The sequence below is a fragment of the Phoca vitulina genome, unplaced genomic scaffold (assembly GCF_004348235.1).
Source record: "Phoca vitulina isolate PV1807 unplaced genomic scaffold, GSC_HSeal_1.0 scaffold67, whole genome shotgun sequence".
NCBI classification, from domain to species: Eukaryota; Metazoa; Chordata; class Mammalia; order Carnivora; family Phocidae; genus Phoca; species Phoca vitulina.
In genome coordinates, this window is record NW_022589770.1 from 2954484 (window position 1) to 2971518 (window position 17035).

Genomic DNA, 17035 nt, shown 5'->3' on the forward strand with positions numbered 1-17035 from the left:
GCCCTGTATCCTATCTTTAAATATGGTGCAGCCTCTGCCATGTATAACAAAAAATATATTCACTCTCAACCCACCCCATACCTTTTCTTCGTGACCTTACTTATTGAAGGTTTTATTTACCTGTTTATTGCCTTCTTCCCTTTCTATTTAATCCTCAAACCATTCCAGTCAAAATTCAGCCACCATCACTGTAGATACAGAACCTGCTCCAGTCACCAGTTACATCCATGAGGTCAAATCCAGTGAATGTTTTCTGGTCCTCTTCCTACTTGTCCTCACAAAACCATATGGCATGTCCAATCATTCTTTCCTTCTTGGGTATTCCTCAGATATTAGCATAGTACTTCTAAGAATATATTTTTTGTCGGGGCATCCCTTTCCCTCCCCATCCCTTTATCTAGTTACCTCATTACTAAGCCCATCCCACATCTGGGTTGGATTCCTTATTTATATGTACTGTATATATCTGTATTACTTTCCTTCATAGAATTTATTCTAATTTGTAATTATACTTTTAGTAGTGTGATCAATTGACCAAAATGCGTCTTTCCCTTCCCACGAGGTTATAAATTCTATAGGAGCAATTTACCATGTGGTTACAATGCCTACCAGTCCAAATTCCTAGCAAGTCATGTTTGACAAAAATAAAAATTAAATTAACAAATAAATTAACAAACTTCCCACCTTTCAGTGACCTGACCTGGAAATGTAACCATCAAGTAAAGCACAAACTGCAAGCTCCTTAAGGACAGACATTATATGCTATTGACCTTTATCCCAGTACCTACAAAAGTCCTAGGAACATAATAGATAAGAAAGAGAGACAGACAGACAGAGAGACAGAGACAAAGAGAGAAAGACAGAAAGAAAAAAGCCTGGTTAAGTGAATGAACAGACTCCACTAACAGAATGGGAAACTACCTAGGCAAACTCCAAATAAAAATCCATAGGCCATATAATTCTTGAGTAGATAAAACTTTCCAACTACACTTCATTCTTCTAAAAAATAAAATAAAGTTTGGTACCGAGCCAATTATGTTTCTTATCATCACCTTGAAGTTTCCCCAATAGGGAGAAAACAAAAAGTAAATAATTTAAATAATAGATACAGAGTATCCACCAGAATGCAAATTACATTTCTTACTAAATACTTCGAAGCAGTAGGAAGGGGGAGGTGCACATTCTATTACCCAGAGTTAAGATTTATCTAAATTATTTCTAGTTAGTATATCATGTACATTATAAAATGTTCAGCAAGAAAGGAATTTTCTGATAACTGGCTCAAATCCTGCTTCATTCCCCTCTTGTTCTTTAACTAGCTGGAAATGCCCTTCTTGTCAGCCTTTATTTGCCTCGGTAGACAAGCAAAACACAGAGCAAAGCTGTTCAGTCCAGCAAAATGTTCATTTTTAACAAGTTGAACGTCACACACTTTGTTCAAAGAAAATATACATACCTGAATTATACAGTTAAAAGTCTCCTCACTTGAGTGAAGCTGTTTCAACAATATTCCAGTCCATAGAGACATGTGGCTTCAACTATTACAAACTGTTAAATTATGTGCATAATAAAAAAAAATGATAGGAAACATAAAGTAGTATGTTTATATCTCACAGAAATGACTCAAAACCATCTTTCAAGAAAGTAAACACTGGAAACTAGCAGTTTTACTTATTCTCTGCCCTAATTTAATCTCCGGTCTGATTTTGTCTTTTAGAGGAACATACAGATTTTTCTTTCTTTTTTAAGCTACCGTGTTTGTGGATTTTTAAATTAAAAGCATAAAGATTAGCTGAAACCAGATAAACATAGTTATGTGAATTAACATCCAGATCAAAATATTTTAAATTACCTCTGCTTCCTTCTGAGAGGAAAACGCAGTGTCCCGGGAGGGCTATGACTTATCGGCAGACTTATCTTTCCGTTCTGTAGCACTGACTGAGTGCGGAGTGCCTGAGGTCGCAGGGCGGGCCTGGCATCCATTTACGCTGCCGCCATGACAGGACAGTGTGTTAGTAATGCGCGTACTTAATCTCTCCATGTTGGCTTGTGGGAGTCTCAAATATAAAATGTGACAGCATTTGTTTTTCTTACCACATAAAAAATGACATCACAAACTGTTAAGAGGTTAAACCATATATTATGGCTTCATTCCAGAGTCACTGTTTGCGTCATATGACGGCCCAACAGGGGCCGAATCTAACACACTTAACATTCCTAAGGCTAGGAACATATATAAGCTCCGCTGGGTGAGGCCCATTGGGTGTGGTTCTATCACGCAGAAAATCTTATATAATAACAGTCTTCGCAAAAAATTGTCATTCTTGCTCCATGTGTTGAAGGATTTCTCCAAATAACACAGCAAAGGACAGCAGAGATTATAAAGGAATCAAAAAATTACATTTAGAAACAGACATTAATTCCTTTCATCGTCTCTGGAGACCTCAGAAACTGTTTACCTGAACTTGGCAACAATTTTTCCATATTTCAGTCAGTCTGTCAACAACAATATTCAGTTTCCGTTTTGTACTAGCCATTATGAAACTATGTAAAAGTAGTAAAAAATATCAGCCCTGTTCTTTCAGAAGTCACAATTAAGTTTCACAAAATACATTTATGAGAGAAATGTGTATCTCCAAAATATTTGTTCATTATTTCAGAAGCGCTTTGCAAGCATGGTATCCTGTTGCAGACCGTTTTGTATCCTCAACAATGACCGCACCACAGACCCTCAAATGTTTGATAAACTGCACTGAATACTTATTCTAGTGCAAACCACATCAATGAGCACTGTGAGGTGCAAACAGGAATTCTGTATTTTGGACTAGCTTCGTAAAGCCCCATCAGAGTATATCAGTGATCAGAAACCTTATTTCTCTCAAATGCTGATATGGTGAGCTCCAACATAGAATTTAAACTATTATAGAGAAAGTACTAGTGGTTTAGTAGATAGTTCTCAGTCAGCTAGTTCAACATTTTATTATAAGTGTTTGTTCTTGTATAAAAGAATACCATTTTCAAATCTGAGTATTTTGTATGTTTTGCTTCATTACAACATCACCCAGCACCGTAGCTGTTCATGCTCTCTCTGGTCCTGGGCACACCAGGCATACCAGAAAGCTGGTGGATGAAGTATAGTACTTATTCCAAACTCGGCATCTGAAGTTTCTTGACTATGTCACAAGACTTCCAAAATAAGTCCCAGGAGCTGGGTTTCTCTGTCACAAGATTGCTTTACCCAATGTAACGAAAGCAAAATACTGTCTTCTATGTGCCTGAGGAACATTCCACTTTTCAGTTGTTGCCTATGACTGGATATCAAGGGTTTCTGCTTATTATTATTATTATTACCTTTTCTTCTTTATTTGAAAGCAGTGTTCAAGCAAAAGGAAAATGGACCCCTTTCTTTTGAACTAAGATCTATCCTCAGTTTCTCTAGTGGTATCAATAAAAGGCAACAGCGTAAGTCCCACCCCTGTTTGGTTTATTCTGAAAGAAATATCAGTGTAGGGATACCTGGGTGGCTCAGTCAGTTAAGCGTCTGCCTTCAGCTCTGGTCATGATCCCAGGGTCTTGGAATCGAGTCCCGCATGGGCTCCCTGCTGAGCTTCTCCCTCTGCCTGCCGCTTCCCCTGCTTGTGTTCCCTCTCTCTCTCTCTTTCTCTCTCTGGCAAATAAATAAATAAAAATCTTTAGAAAAAAGAAAAGAAATATCAGTGTATATGTGGACACAATCCCCTTCAGTTTTGCTAGAAAGAGAAATCAGAAAATCAATAGTCTCTGGATAGTTCCAGAAAAATTACACAATACATGGGAACACCTGATATTGTTTGCTTTTCATTAAAAACTTAGTAAAAATAATTCCTCATAGAATCATAAGTAAAACAAATTGGAATATGAAATAGAATTTGAAAGCAATTGTTACTTTTGACCCCCAGTATACCACTGATATATTTTTAACTGTTCTACTCTTCTGTGTATTCTTATGTTGTCCTTCCTATTCTAAGATGCAAGTACCGATGATGTCACTACCCACTGGGAAGAATAGGAACATAAAGTCTGAAGCATGACATAGTTTTTTCTGAATTGGATACACTGGCCAAGAAAAAAAAAATGCACTGGCAAGAAAATGAAATTCAGCCAAATCAATGCGATTTTTGGCAATGATAAACATGTTTTAGAAGATACAGCTGATCTTTGCTTATAAGATTAAATGAACTAAAGGTTGTGAAAGTGCTCTGTAGATTGTAAAGCACTATTACCAGCACCTTTATTCATTATTTAGAGGTGTTAAAAACCAAATTCAACTAAGTTTGAACATCTAACTGGCTTTATTTAATGATTCATGAATCACGCAGCATCCCACCTTAACAGATAGAAAGGAGCTCCAAGAAGCTGTACAAAAGGGAAGGCTTTTATAGGCAGGTGGAGGTGGGGCGAGGAAGTCCTAGCAAAGAGTAGATTGTTTGAGGCAAAGTCACCTACATTTAAAAAAAGGCGAGGGTCTGTCAGGCAGATTATCTCACTGGTGCTGACCAGGGAATTCTAGATTGACTAGTAAAAGGTTACATTCCTGGGAGAGGGTGAAACTGCAATTAGGTTAGATACTACGTCTTGGTTTGCTGACTTGGGACTTAGCACAAGTGACTCTATTTAAGGTCTGTTGTTTCTTCTTAACAGTGGTACACTGCTGTGCTCCAGAAGAATTAAAGACACCTTATAAAGACATTTGTTTAAACAAAGTGTCAAGCTATCTAATTAAAGGTAGGTCGAGAACATTGACATTCTCAGGGGATAAGGGTCAGGGTGGGATCCTTGGGATATTTCGGGTTCTACTTTGCTTTTCAAAATTCGTTGAACATTGTTGCTTGGAGCATGAATTGACTTCATAATGGAACAATAAAGATATTTCCATTTGGAAAAAAATTAGATGGGAAACAACAACAACAAAAAAGAATATGGCCTTAAAGCAGAGCCAGAGATGAAGATAATATAAATTCAGATTCCATAAAGAGCCATAGCCACAGAGTTGGCTCTCAACTTTCAAGCAGTCATGAAATCTAATAAATTACAGTGCCTGTATTAAGGGGGAATCCAGCTATTGCATAGACTTACTACAGGCCTTGACAAAATTCAGAAAAGTTCCATAATTGTTTTTTATCCTGTCTCATCTAATTTTACCACACATGCCCTTAGGTTTATGAGCCCATAGTTCTTAGCAGAAAATGATACAGTAATATAACTGATAAAGGAAACTATAATTGTGATTTATAGTGTTTACCTCTCATAGCAGAATTTCTTGAACATGTATTTTCCTCTTTAAATTGTACATTTAAACTTTTCAAAGGTAAGTCAAGACATAAAAAGGGACACTGGAGAAAATTCAGGATTGAAGTCTGGAGAAAGTAAGTTAAATAAGTAACACAAATTCTTACTTTGATCAAAGAGCAGGTAATGGAGAGGAGGTGAAGCAAGGCTCTTAGAACTCATCCGGGATTTCCAGAGGGTTCAGCCTCAGAGGCTGAATATGAATCAAGGGTTGGGTAACAGTAACTGCTGTGATAGATAAAGCCCTAAATCTCAATGGCTTAACACAATAGCTGTTTGAGATAAATAAGTAAAGTTTGGCCAATAGTTTGGTGGCTGGATTATGTGAGAAATCTTATCAGAAGGTCAAGGGAACTTTCAGAAGTCTATCATTATAAAGTGCAAGGAATGACGATGCCATTTGGAGTTAAAAGACTGATTCCCTGACCTCTGGAGACGTGTCTAGCAAGAAGTTGCTGTGGCCGATGTCAAAGAGGTGTTCAATCTCTGTTCTCCTCTAGGATTTTGATGGTTTCCTGTTTTACATTTAGGTCCTTCATCCATTTTGAATTTATTTTTGTGTGTGGTGTAAGAAAGTGGTCCAGTTTTATCTCATGTTCCTTTCCAGTTTCCCCAATACCATTTGTTGAAGAAACTGTCTTTTTTCCATTGGATATTCTTTCCTGCTTTGTCAAAGATTAGTTGACCGCATAGTTGTGCGTAAAAACTTGAAGCAAACCAAAACAAAACAAAACAAGACTGAAATGGTCTTAAAATAACAACCACCTAATGGAGATTCTCCAGGAAACCTTATTTGACCTCTCTTCCCCTCCCACTCAACTCATACTTCCCCTCCTATGCTCTCCCTATCATTGTGCCCATCACAGGCCATATTGCAACTGTTTAGTTATTTTACCCTCACTAGGCTGTAAACCCCCAGGAGAACAAAAGTTGTATCTTCTCACCCTGCAGCCCAGGTGCTCAGAGAGTGTCTGGTACATAGTAGGTGATTAATCACATTCATTGAAGGAATGGATGGAGGCAAAGAGAAAAGGAGAAATGGAGAGGAGAAGCACAAGAACTCAGAAAGTTGTAAAACCCTACAAGATAAAGACTAGCTGTAATCTTCTAGTTGCATAAGAAAGTAAATTGATTAGAAAGTAAATCACAGAAATGTAATCAATTTAAATTTGTAAGTGCCTTTAGGCTGGGGGAAAAAAATAGGACAGACTCGATTCCATTTTTGCTTTTAAGCTTTTCTATTATGGGCCATTAGGTGAAAATAATTTTAAAATCTAGGGAAGAAACATTAGGATTAAATGGCCAATCTTAATTTATTTAACTGTAACATGTAAAGACTTTACTTTGGGAGAAAATGCTATTTGTGCCTCATTCCATCCTTTTTAAAAAGTAAAAAATACATAAATAAATAAATTTGTGGACAAAGATACAGAGCAAACAGCATCTCCTGAAACCCTTGTGTCTCGGATACTGCTACTTAAGAGTACATGAATGTGTTCCCCAGGCTACATGTACCAGTTATGGTGCTGGCTGTGCAAACAAGGGCACATTACATTACTCACTGCTGGAGCCACAGATGGGATCTTTCCAAAGTCTGTGCCAGTCTTATCGGAGATTGTAAAGCTCCCTACTAACAGTCACTGTAAGTGGATTCGAGACGTATTTGAGAAAATAAAGTCTGAGACTTACAGGGATACTTATAAAAGGGTAAAGGTTGTAAATTATTGCAGGAATTTGTTCATTTATGCAACATTTGCACTTTTCTAAATATTTCCACATACTTTTTTAGCAGGATTCCATTTTCCTCTTGAACTCGATCCTTAAGATATGAAACAAAATTAATACACAAACTGTAGAGCAAAATCTACAAAGAAATGCCTACTATTTATAATTCACCATATTAATATCATGTATATTTAAAACTCCAGCCTTTAGTGACCTTGATAAGGACAATTTTTACACTATTTTAATTTATGTATCTTTAGGATGTAGTTTTATTTAGCATGACCGATACAAGTTTCACAGAAGTATAAATACATGATCTTGAAATACTCTGCCTAATTTGCCAACTCTATATTTACATTTCTGTAAGTGATTTTTACATAATCCACTATATCCCTTAAATTTCATTAGAGGTAATATATTTCTTTGTTCTAACTCACATTCCCAATTACTTTCCTGTGTTCTTTTTCTATTGATAAAACCCTGAATTAAGTCATGTTTCAATAAACTGATTTTTCCTTTTTGAATTTTTGTGCCCTTGAAACATTAACACCCAAAGAACTTTACATTGATCTCAGTAGTGAACTTGGATTGATTATCCGGTTGATGAACGGAAGATCCATTTGCTTCTCTTCCTTGTTCAAGTGAAGAAATTCTTTCTGTCAGGGTATAGAGATTTGGGAAGTTGTTGGAATCGATGGCTAAAAGGAGAGTTCTGAATTATTGGCAGATTTATATTACCTGGGGCCCTTGTAATCAAGAATAATTGCAGGTTCACAGTGGAAAGTTTGCAGATATATTTCAGGTGAATAAAGTCTTAGTGCTTCTCAAGGTGTGGTCTGGGGACCATCTGCAACAGACTCACCTGACATGCTTGTTAAAAATGCATATTCCCAGGTCTCAGAGTCTTCCTTCTGTGTTTTAATATTTTTGAGACAAAAGAGTAACAATTTGAATAAAAATGGATTATCTGGTCAACATAGATCATAGATAATTCTACACCTCTCCAATTAGTTCAGTCTAAGAATAATTCTCCCAAATGAGACCAGCAGGGTTCACTGTTTGGGATTCCACTGAAGGATGGGAAGGTCTAGGTCTTCCCTAATGTCATCTGCATTCCCCCCAGAGGCTTATTAGAAAGGAATCTGAAATGGGCTTTCCGGGAAGAGGGTGTGGAATCTGAAATCTTGTTTCTTTCCAAGATCAGGGTGGCTGCCCAGAGGAAATCCCTCACTTTCTGGGATTACATTCCAGTTTCTAAATGTTTGGAAAACATCAGAGTTGACTAGCAAGATGGAGAGTTAGAGAGAAAATGAAGAGGATCTGAACCATGAAGGATTCAGCTAGTTGATTTGGGCCCCGTGCCTGGCTTGAAAGGCAATTGCTTTATTACTTGGCAAAATTCCCATCGCATGTCACTCCTTATAGCTTGCATTTCCTAGTTCTTTCATATACGTCAATTTTGTTAGGCCTCACATTCCTTTCTCCCATTCAAGGACTAAAGACAGACTTTACAGGTCTACAAAAGAAGTTCCCTCCCTGTATGTAGGAATGAATGGGAAATTCTAGGATTTCTTAAGGGTTCCTTGTATGAACTTATTATTGGTTCCTACTGACTTCTAAGTTGGAAATGTTAGAAATCTCTGATAGCAGCCTAATACCTGTCCAGGTGATTGTTTTGTTTTGTTTTCTTTTCTTTTTCTTCAGTTATGCTTATAAAACCAGAATGGCAAACACTGATAGCTTCAATGGCCAGAAAAGGAATTTGAGTGAACAAGCCATTTTAAGATAGTAGGAAGTGGTAAAACCTATGGCAAAGTGGAGAACTGATGTCCAGCCTGAAGGAATTCTTAAAAATTGTACAAGCCAAATAAAACACTGGGTTTTAAATACTCCTGGCATGTATCCCTGAAAATGCTTTCCTAAACTTCTCCCTAAAATACCTACAGTGATTCGGAAGGAGAAAAAAAAAAAAGCCAAAAACCAACAACTATGGTGAAAAACAGTACTATCACTCAAGCTATTTGAAAAGAACCTCCACTTACAAGATAGATGGAGCTAGACGGCAGAATAATGTGCTATGCCTACCTGAGGCTCTGTAAGAGAATCCTTTTCACTGTTAGTCCACTCTAAAGCCTATTCCAAGCACAACATTGAGGAACCATCCTTGTTCCAAGTGGTTATTTTTTTGTGGGAAGGAGAAGAGTCTATGTTTGATTCCCCTAAGTACATCTCTACCAACCAAAGACTACAGCTCCTAGAAAGCTCATGGGCAGGAAGTAGAAAGGAGCATTGTGAAAAGCTCTCCCAAGCCAGGAAGAGGTTGGTCCATCATCAGACACTCCATGCATTGCACCTGGTGGAGAACCATACAGTAATGGTAGAAGAAGATTCTGTCTCACTCCTAGAGAGACTGTAAAGAGATTAGGAGCATTCCACTTCAAACTGCCTAATATTCCAACCTGTGAATGTACCATAATGATTTAAACTATTTTCCATTCTATGAGCATTGCATATATATTTTTAAAATCCATTTCTGTGATAAATAAGCCTGTGATGAACAGCCTTACAGCTAAATCTTTTTCCAAATCCTTTTCCCTTCCATATTAAAAACTTCTTTCAATATAATAATCTACTTCTTTTATTTTTTCTTCTTTATATAGACACAGCCCTCTTGTTATACCTCCAATTTCATCTGTTTTGTTGTTAAATAATTGTTTAGTCTCCCTTTACTAAATGTGAGTTCCTCTGGGGATGAAAGATGATGGTTTGGATAACAAGGCTAAAATAGTGCCTCAGATACATGGACAACCAATGAATATTCATTGAATGAATGAATGAATGAATGAGAGCAAAGTGTAGAAAAGGAGAGTTAGTGGAGAGTCTTGATGGCCAATTTTGTTAGTTAGGAGATGGCACTTTGTAATCAAGCATCAGCAAAAGGTCTTGAGCTCAGAAACAATTTAAGAGGAATTGCTGGAGGAGTGGTGAGGGGCTCTGTGTGCCAAGGTCAGTGGGACTGGCGTGAGGCTGAGGGCCTGGCTGACCACGAGTGCATATAGTGCCGCTCTAGCAATCTAAATTGTCTTCTAAGGTGCCCAACTGTGCACATTTAAATCCTATAAATGAACATTTTACATAATTAAACAGCAAATTCCATAATGAAGGCTTTTCAGGTCCCCTGTGAAAAACAGAAAAAAAAAAAAGAAAAGTTTCTTCTCAAAGAAGAAGCCAACAGAAGCCCAGGGTGCCTGTTCTATTTCTATTCAGGGAAAGGTACTTATTTTTAATGTGAAGTTCAATGGATTGTGCCATTGTGGATCTAGTAAAGAGAGTCTTTAAATCTGGATTCTTTTGCCATTTTCCTACCTGGACTTTTTGTGTGTGATATTCGGCTCTCTCCTTTCATCAGGGTCTTTATTTGTCAAATGGATATCATAGCTTCCACCCCCCCCCCACCATAGGAGTAGTAGGAAAATTAATGAGAAAATAATAGGGAAGCACTGAGGTGCTGAGGCATTTAATCCAATGACTCCATTTAAACACTATGGATTACTATTGCTGTAGCGCATCATATCATGCATTTTAATGTGGTCATTAACCTGTGACCTAAATAAGGCATATGTTCTTACACACAGTGAGATAGAATGAAGAATAGCTCTTTATTCATCCATGAAATGAGTGGGAAGGTGGGTGACAAAGGGAGAGTCGCTGCTAATGTTCTGTTGGTCTATTTGTCAACATTTCATCCCACCCTGTTAGCTCCTGGAAGTCTCTCTCCCTTTCACCTCCCCCAGGACAACTGCTATTGTGTGATGTGAGTACAATTTAGAAAGTTCTCAGACATCCCTAGTCTCTAAACCACTTGCTTAACTGAAGCTTTGATTATTTGAACTGTTCTGGTCGACATGGACTTTTTTTTTTTTAATCTTAAAATTATTGCCCTGTCTCTGTATCTGAATAAAATTTATGATTTTTTTTTTAGGTCATGGGCACAACACTGACATTCCCTGAAAAGAAATAATTCTTTTATAATGTTCATTGAAATAGAATTAAACTTACCTTCATGAGAAACAGACCATAATTTCTATCCATGTGCACAATGGAAAAAGCCAGAATCCAGTCAAAGTGAGGACATGCAATATAACAGTCATACAGTTATGACATTATAAAAGGGATAAAAATCATACTTATTAAGTAATTCCATCAGGATTAGCATTAACAGTAATCTGGGCAGGAGTTTTTAATACCCAAATAGTTGGCTCTCTGAAGTTATCAAACACGAGAGAACTTTGTATTGCAGGCAGATTTACAGCCATCTCCTGGGCATTAGGACCAAAATTCCTGCTAAAATATTTATGTGTCAATTTATCAAATCAAATTTTTAATTTGCAGCATACTTCCATACTTGACTAGAGTTCAAAAAGGGCCTTTTTTAGTAAATAATAAATATTCTCGTATCTATTTTAAAGCTTTAAGAAATTATTGCATTTATTTCTTTTCTTTTGAGGATAATTTAGAAGGAAGTTGAATTTGATTTGCTTGATTAAACCATTCTAAATTACTATAAACTTTTATAAATTAAGAGATATTTACATCGTTTAAAAAGTCTCAACTTGGCAAGGAGATGACATGCTAGGGAAAAAGAAACAAGTGCATTATTTTAGCAGATATAATAGTTTTGAAAGAGTAGAAACCTAAGATACCAATACCAAATTGTACTGGCTTTCTTCGTAATCAGTCTGCCATATTCTACATTGCAGAAAAGCTAACTCATTATTAGCCTGGTGGAGACTATTTACCAATAAGCTTTAAAATAAACTCCATTGTGAGAGGGAAGAAAGGTAATGATGATATCTCTATGTAGGAACGGATCATAGCAAACCTGGAAATTTGGCCTTAAACACTGATACATCTTGGATCACTGAAGTCCTTTTGATACTGGGAAAAACCTTCCAACATCTCAAACTTCATCATAATGGCATCTATTTGTTGTGCTGAAACTGTGAACTCATGATCTGTCCAGATATCTAAAATATGAGATGAGCTCTGAATAACTCCATTTTCCATGTCACAAAAATTTTGGATATTTTCTAGCTCTGTTTGCCATTGATTAGTAAGGTGGTTTGTATTTGACCTAGGACATGGTCTCATCAGAGCCCCATTTTCATGTCTGTCTTGATCAGGGTTAGAATTTTGATTTCAGCATTTGGATTACCAAAATCGGTTCTTCCTTGCCAAACAAAAAAAAAAAGAGAGAGAGAGAGAGAGAGGACATAATGAGAACGTTATCTCTTAAAGTTCAACCCCCATAACCTTGCATCAGCAAAAATGGCATCAGCAATATCATTAGTATTGTTTCAATAGCATTAAACTTCTCTAAAATACTATATAATTTGGTAGCAAAAATATTTCTGAATTTAATAAAGACTGTTTTCTCAATGCCTGTTTTTAACAGGTGTCATGATCAGGACTTTCTTAGAAGTTTCAATTCTGCTTTTAAGGTAAACTTATCAAATATCTCTCTATGCTCTTCACTCATTTTTAAGTGCTTACTTTATGTATGCCAGACACCGTTATAAGGCCTGAGGATTGAGTGGTGATCAAGTCAAAGTCCTTGCTCCAATGAAACTTATATTCTAACACTGAGATAGGCAATAAACAAATAAGCTAACAAATAGAGAACACACTACGTGTAACAATGCCAGGAGTGCTAAGTGGAATGAAGACAAATAGGCAGTGATAGGAGGGGGAGGGGTTGGCTATTTTAGATAGAACAATCAGGGAAGGCTGCCAGAGGAGGTAACATTTGGGCAGAAACCTAATGAAATGAGGGAAGGAGTCATGGAAGATATAGGGCAGAATGTTCCAGGCAAAGGGAAAAGCAATTCTAAAGGTCCTGGAATGCAACCTTACTTGGCAACATAATGGAAAAGGAAAAAGGCCAATGTAGCTGGAGCACAATGAGGAAAGAGGATATTGGTGGGAAATGAGATCAGAGCGGTAGCCAGGTACCAAGTCATGCAGGGCCTTGAGCTCATGGTGAGGAATCTGGATTTTATTCAGTGTCATGACAAATCCTGGGTGCATCCCACACAGAGTGACATGGCCTGATTTACATTAAAACACTCACTGTGGCTACAGTGATAGAGTTAACTTCGTGGAATGAGGAGAGCAGCTAGGCGCTATTGCAGAGATCCAGGCAAAAGATGGAGGTGGTTTGGACCAAGATGACTGCAGGGGAGGCAGTGAGAAGTGGTCTGATGCAGATTATATTTTAATGGCAGAACCTATAAGATTTGCTCCTGTACTGTACGTGCAGTCTGAGGGAAGGAGAGGCATCAAGGATCATTCTAGTTTTTAGGCATGAGCATCTTACTGAGAGGAGGAAAGGAAAATGTAGAATCGTGGAAAGAAGTCAAAAGTTCTTTTTGGTTATGCGAAGTGTGAGATTCTTCCTCCCCATTGACGTAGAGAAGTAAATTTGGCACTTGGTGTATGTGTTTTCTATTGCTGTGTAACAAATTACCGCGAATTTAGCAGCTGAAAACAACATCCACTTATTATCTCTCAGTTTCTGTAAATCAGAATTCTAATTATGGGTTAGCAGGGCCATTTGCTTAGGGTCTCAACCAGGATGAAGTAAAGGTGTCGGCCAGGGCTGTGATTCTCATCTGAGGCTTGGGATGCTCTTCCAAGCTCGCTGGTTGTTGGCAGAATTCATTTCCTTGCAGCTGTATTACTGAGGTCCCCATTCTCTTGCTGGCTGTCGGACAGGGATTGCTCTTAGCAACTGGTGGCTGCTCTCAGCTCCTTGCTGTGTAGCTCCCATGGGCAGTTCACACCATCGCTGTTTGCTGTCTTCCAGGCCAGCAGGAGTGCACCTCTCTGATGCCTCATCTTCTTTTAAAGGCTCACCTGATTAGGTGTGACCCAGTCAAGATAATCTCCCTTTTGATTGTCTCAAGGTCAACTGATTATTATCCTAATAACAGGAGGGATATCATATCATATTCACAGGATCCACCCACATGTGGGGGGTGGGGTGGGGGGGTTATACAGCATGTATATACCAAGGGACAGGAACCTTAGGGTCCATCTTAGAATCCTGCCTACACAGTTGAATCTATGATGGTTGTATGAGTTTGGGGCTGAGAGGCAGTTCAGGGCTGTTAAAGCCATGGGATTGGATAAAATCACCTACAGAGAGATTGTGGATGAGAAAAAAATGGAATTACTACAAAAATAACTATATCTAATATTTGCCAAGTGCATTCTATGTGCCAGGCACCATTCTAAGTTCTTGACACATATTACTCATTTAACTCTCACAGCAAAGCTTTGAGGTACCTACAATCCTCATTTCACAAATAAGGATACTGAGGCATGGCACTGAGAGGTTAATTTACCTGTCCAAACTCATGCTGCTATTTAAGTAGTGGAGCTAGTTCAAGAATCTACACACCTAATCACTATTCAATATTGCATCTTCTGTGGGAAGAGATGGGGAACTGAACTGAGACCCGAAGCTCCAACCTTTACATCCAGAAGTAAGAGGGGCTAGTAAAGGAGATGGTGATGGAGCAGCCCTTAAGGTAAAAGGTTAATTCAAAAGCACACGGCCTCCTAAAAGCCAAATGTAGAAAGCATCATGAGAAGAAAAGAATAATCAGCTGGGTCAAGCGTTAATTTAGGGAAAAAATAACGCAGGTTCTCATTCATAAAAGTGTACCAAAATGATTTCATCATCAATTCATTCACTCAGTAAATATGTATTTGTTGACTCTGTGCCTACGAGGACAGCAGGGACCAAGACAGACAAGTCCTCTCTTTGTGGAGTTTATATTGTAAAAGGGAGAAGGGGATGGCCAAAAACATGTAAACAAATGCTTAATTTATGTCATTTCATGAGTATTGGGACAAAAATAAGACTGAGTTCAGCACTAGAGATAATTAGGATTGACCCCATGCAACATTTGCTTCATTCTTTGTCTTAGTCAGTGAGGGCCGTCACAATATATCACAGACTGGTTGGCTTCAATAGGGATTTACCCTCTCTCAGCTCTGGAGCTGGAAGTCCATGATCAAGATGCCCTCAAGGTTGGTTTCTTATGAGACTGCTCTTCCTGGCTGTAGATGGTTATCTTCTTCTTGTGTCCTCACAGTCTCTCTTAGATGGGTATCTTCTTGCTGTGTCCTCACAGTCTCTCTTCTGTGTGTGCATGCAGAAAGAAAGAGAACTCTGGTGTCTCTTCCTCTTCCAACAAGGATACCAGTCTATCAGATTAGGTCCCCACATTTACGACTTCATTTAACCTTAATGTCTCCCTAAAGACCTTATCTCCAAATACAGTCTTATTGTGTGTGACTGTATGAACACACCCAACACAGGAATTTGGGGATGGGGGACACAATTCAGCCTATAACAGTCTTCGACCTCTTAAAGAATTTCATAACACGGTGGGGGGAGAAAAAATAAGTCCTTCTATAGGAACATTAGAGAAAATAGCAAAAACACAGAAACCCAGTTCTCCTATAATATTAAAGAATATGGTTGGTTAAAATAAGTTCTTAAAAATATAGAAATTTTACTAATTGGTATTCATTGGAGAATCTGTGAAATGTTTGAATCTGAATAAGCAAGTTACTGGGTTTTTTTTTTCAATTATTAGTTTAAAAGAATGGAACATATCTACATTTATTTATATATACTTACCTGGAAGTTACAAGTATTTGTTTTCCATACCAGAGTAGGCAATTTTTAGATTTAAAAAATCATAGGGCTTTCCATGTTCCCAGGTTCTCCTAAATGGCGAATCCTCCTCCCTGGCCTTTAGATGGCCAGCTGTAAGCCACATGAGTCTAAGACCCAGCCATTACAGGGTAAGGTAGCAAGCCAAAGACAAACAATCTGAAAGCCTGTCAGACACACATGAGGTCATCTGAGGTGAAAGGCTGAGCTGGTCCAACCTGATTCCCTCTTGCAGGAAATGGAAATGAGCCATGGGAACTGAAGTTCAAAGACAGCATAGGGACTATGAAACAGAATCAAGGGTGACAGTTGTTATGCCAAGTTGTTTTGATAAATTAATAACCATAAGTATGCAGAATCTCTGAGTCAGAGAAATTGCATTGAGAAGATAAGGAGGCAAAGTCAGAAGCAAGAAGACACTGAAGCAGTTTAGGGAGAAACATACATGTAAGTCACAAGGAAAGTACTAAATTCCCCATGTGTCTTAATGTAATCAGGCATGGTGCCCCTTAACTCAGAGATAAGGAGTATGGAGGGGAGGAAGAACAGTTAGGAAAAAAAAAAAAAAAAGGCCTGACTAATTGGTTAGCTAATAACTCTCTTTGCATGCCCCACTGATGGAAGCATCCAATCCATCCATTAGAGGGAAGGTACATCACCTCTCACCCTGCTCGCCCCTTTCCATGTCTTTGTATGCATGAGAAAACAGGTCAGGTCAGGCAGACACATACAAAGCCCCCAAATCTAGACTAGTGATTCCTTACTTCAGCATCAAATGATAAAACTGAGCCTATACAGAGTTGGGAAGGTAGGGAGAAGTCAGATCTGATGCTCCTGTTCTTTCTACAACTGGGGATCCTAGTTCCAGAGCTCAGGTTATCCCACATGGCCACTCCTTAAGCAGGGTAGAGAACTTCTCCCTTGGGCCCTCTTCATAACCCTTGTTCTTTTTCAGCACTTATCCTTCCCATGAAGTATACACCTTCTAAGCTGTAAGTCCTGCTTACCCTGTGTGCTCCATTTCTATTGCTAGAATGGGAATGCTTTTATTCCTAAGGATGGAGAGAAAAGGACAGACATTAAGGCACTCTCTCTCAGAATGAGATATCTAAAGAAAAACAGGACATTCCACCAAGAGAAGCTAATCTCCTTCCTACATTGTACTAAAAGTTCTTCCTTCTTTCTCAAACTTGAACTAAGTAACAAAGAGCCCTCTTAAGAATATGGCCACCA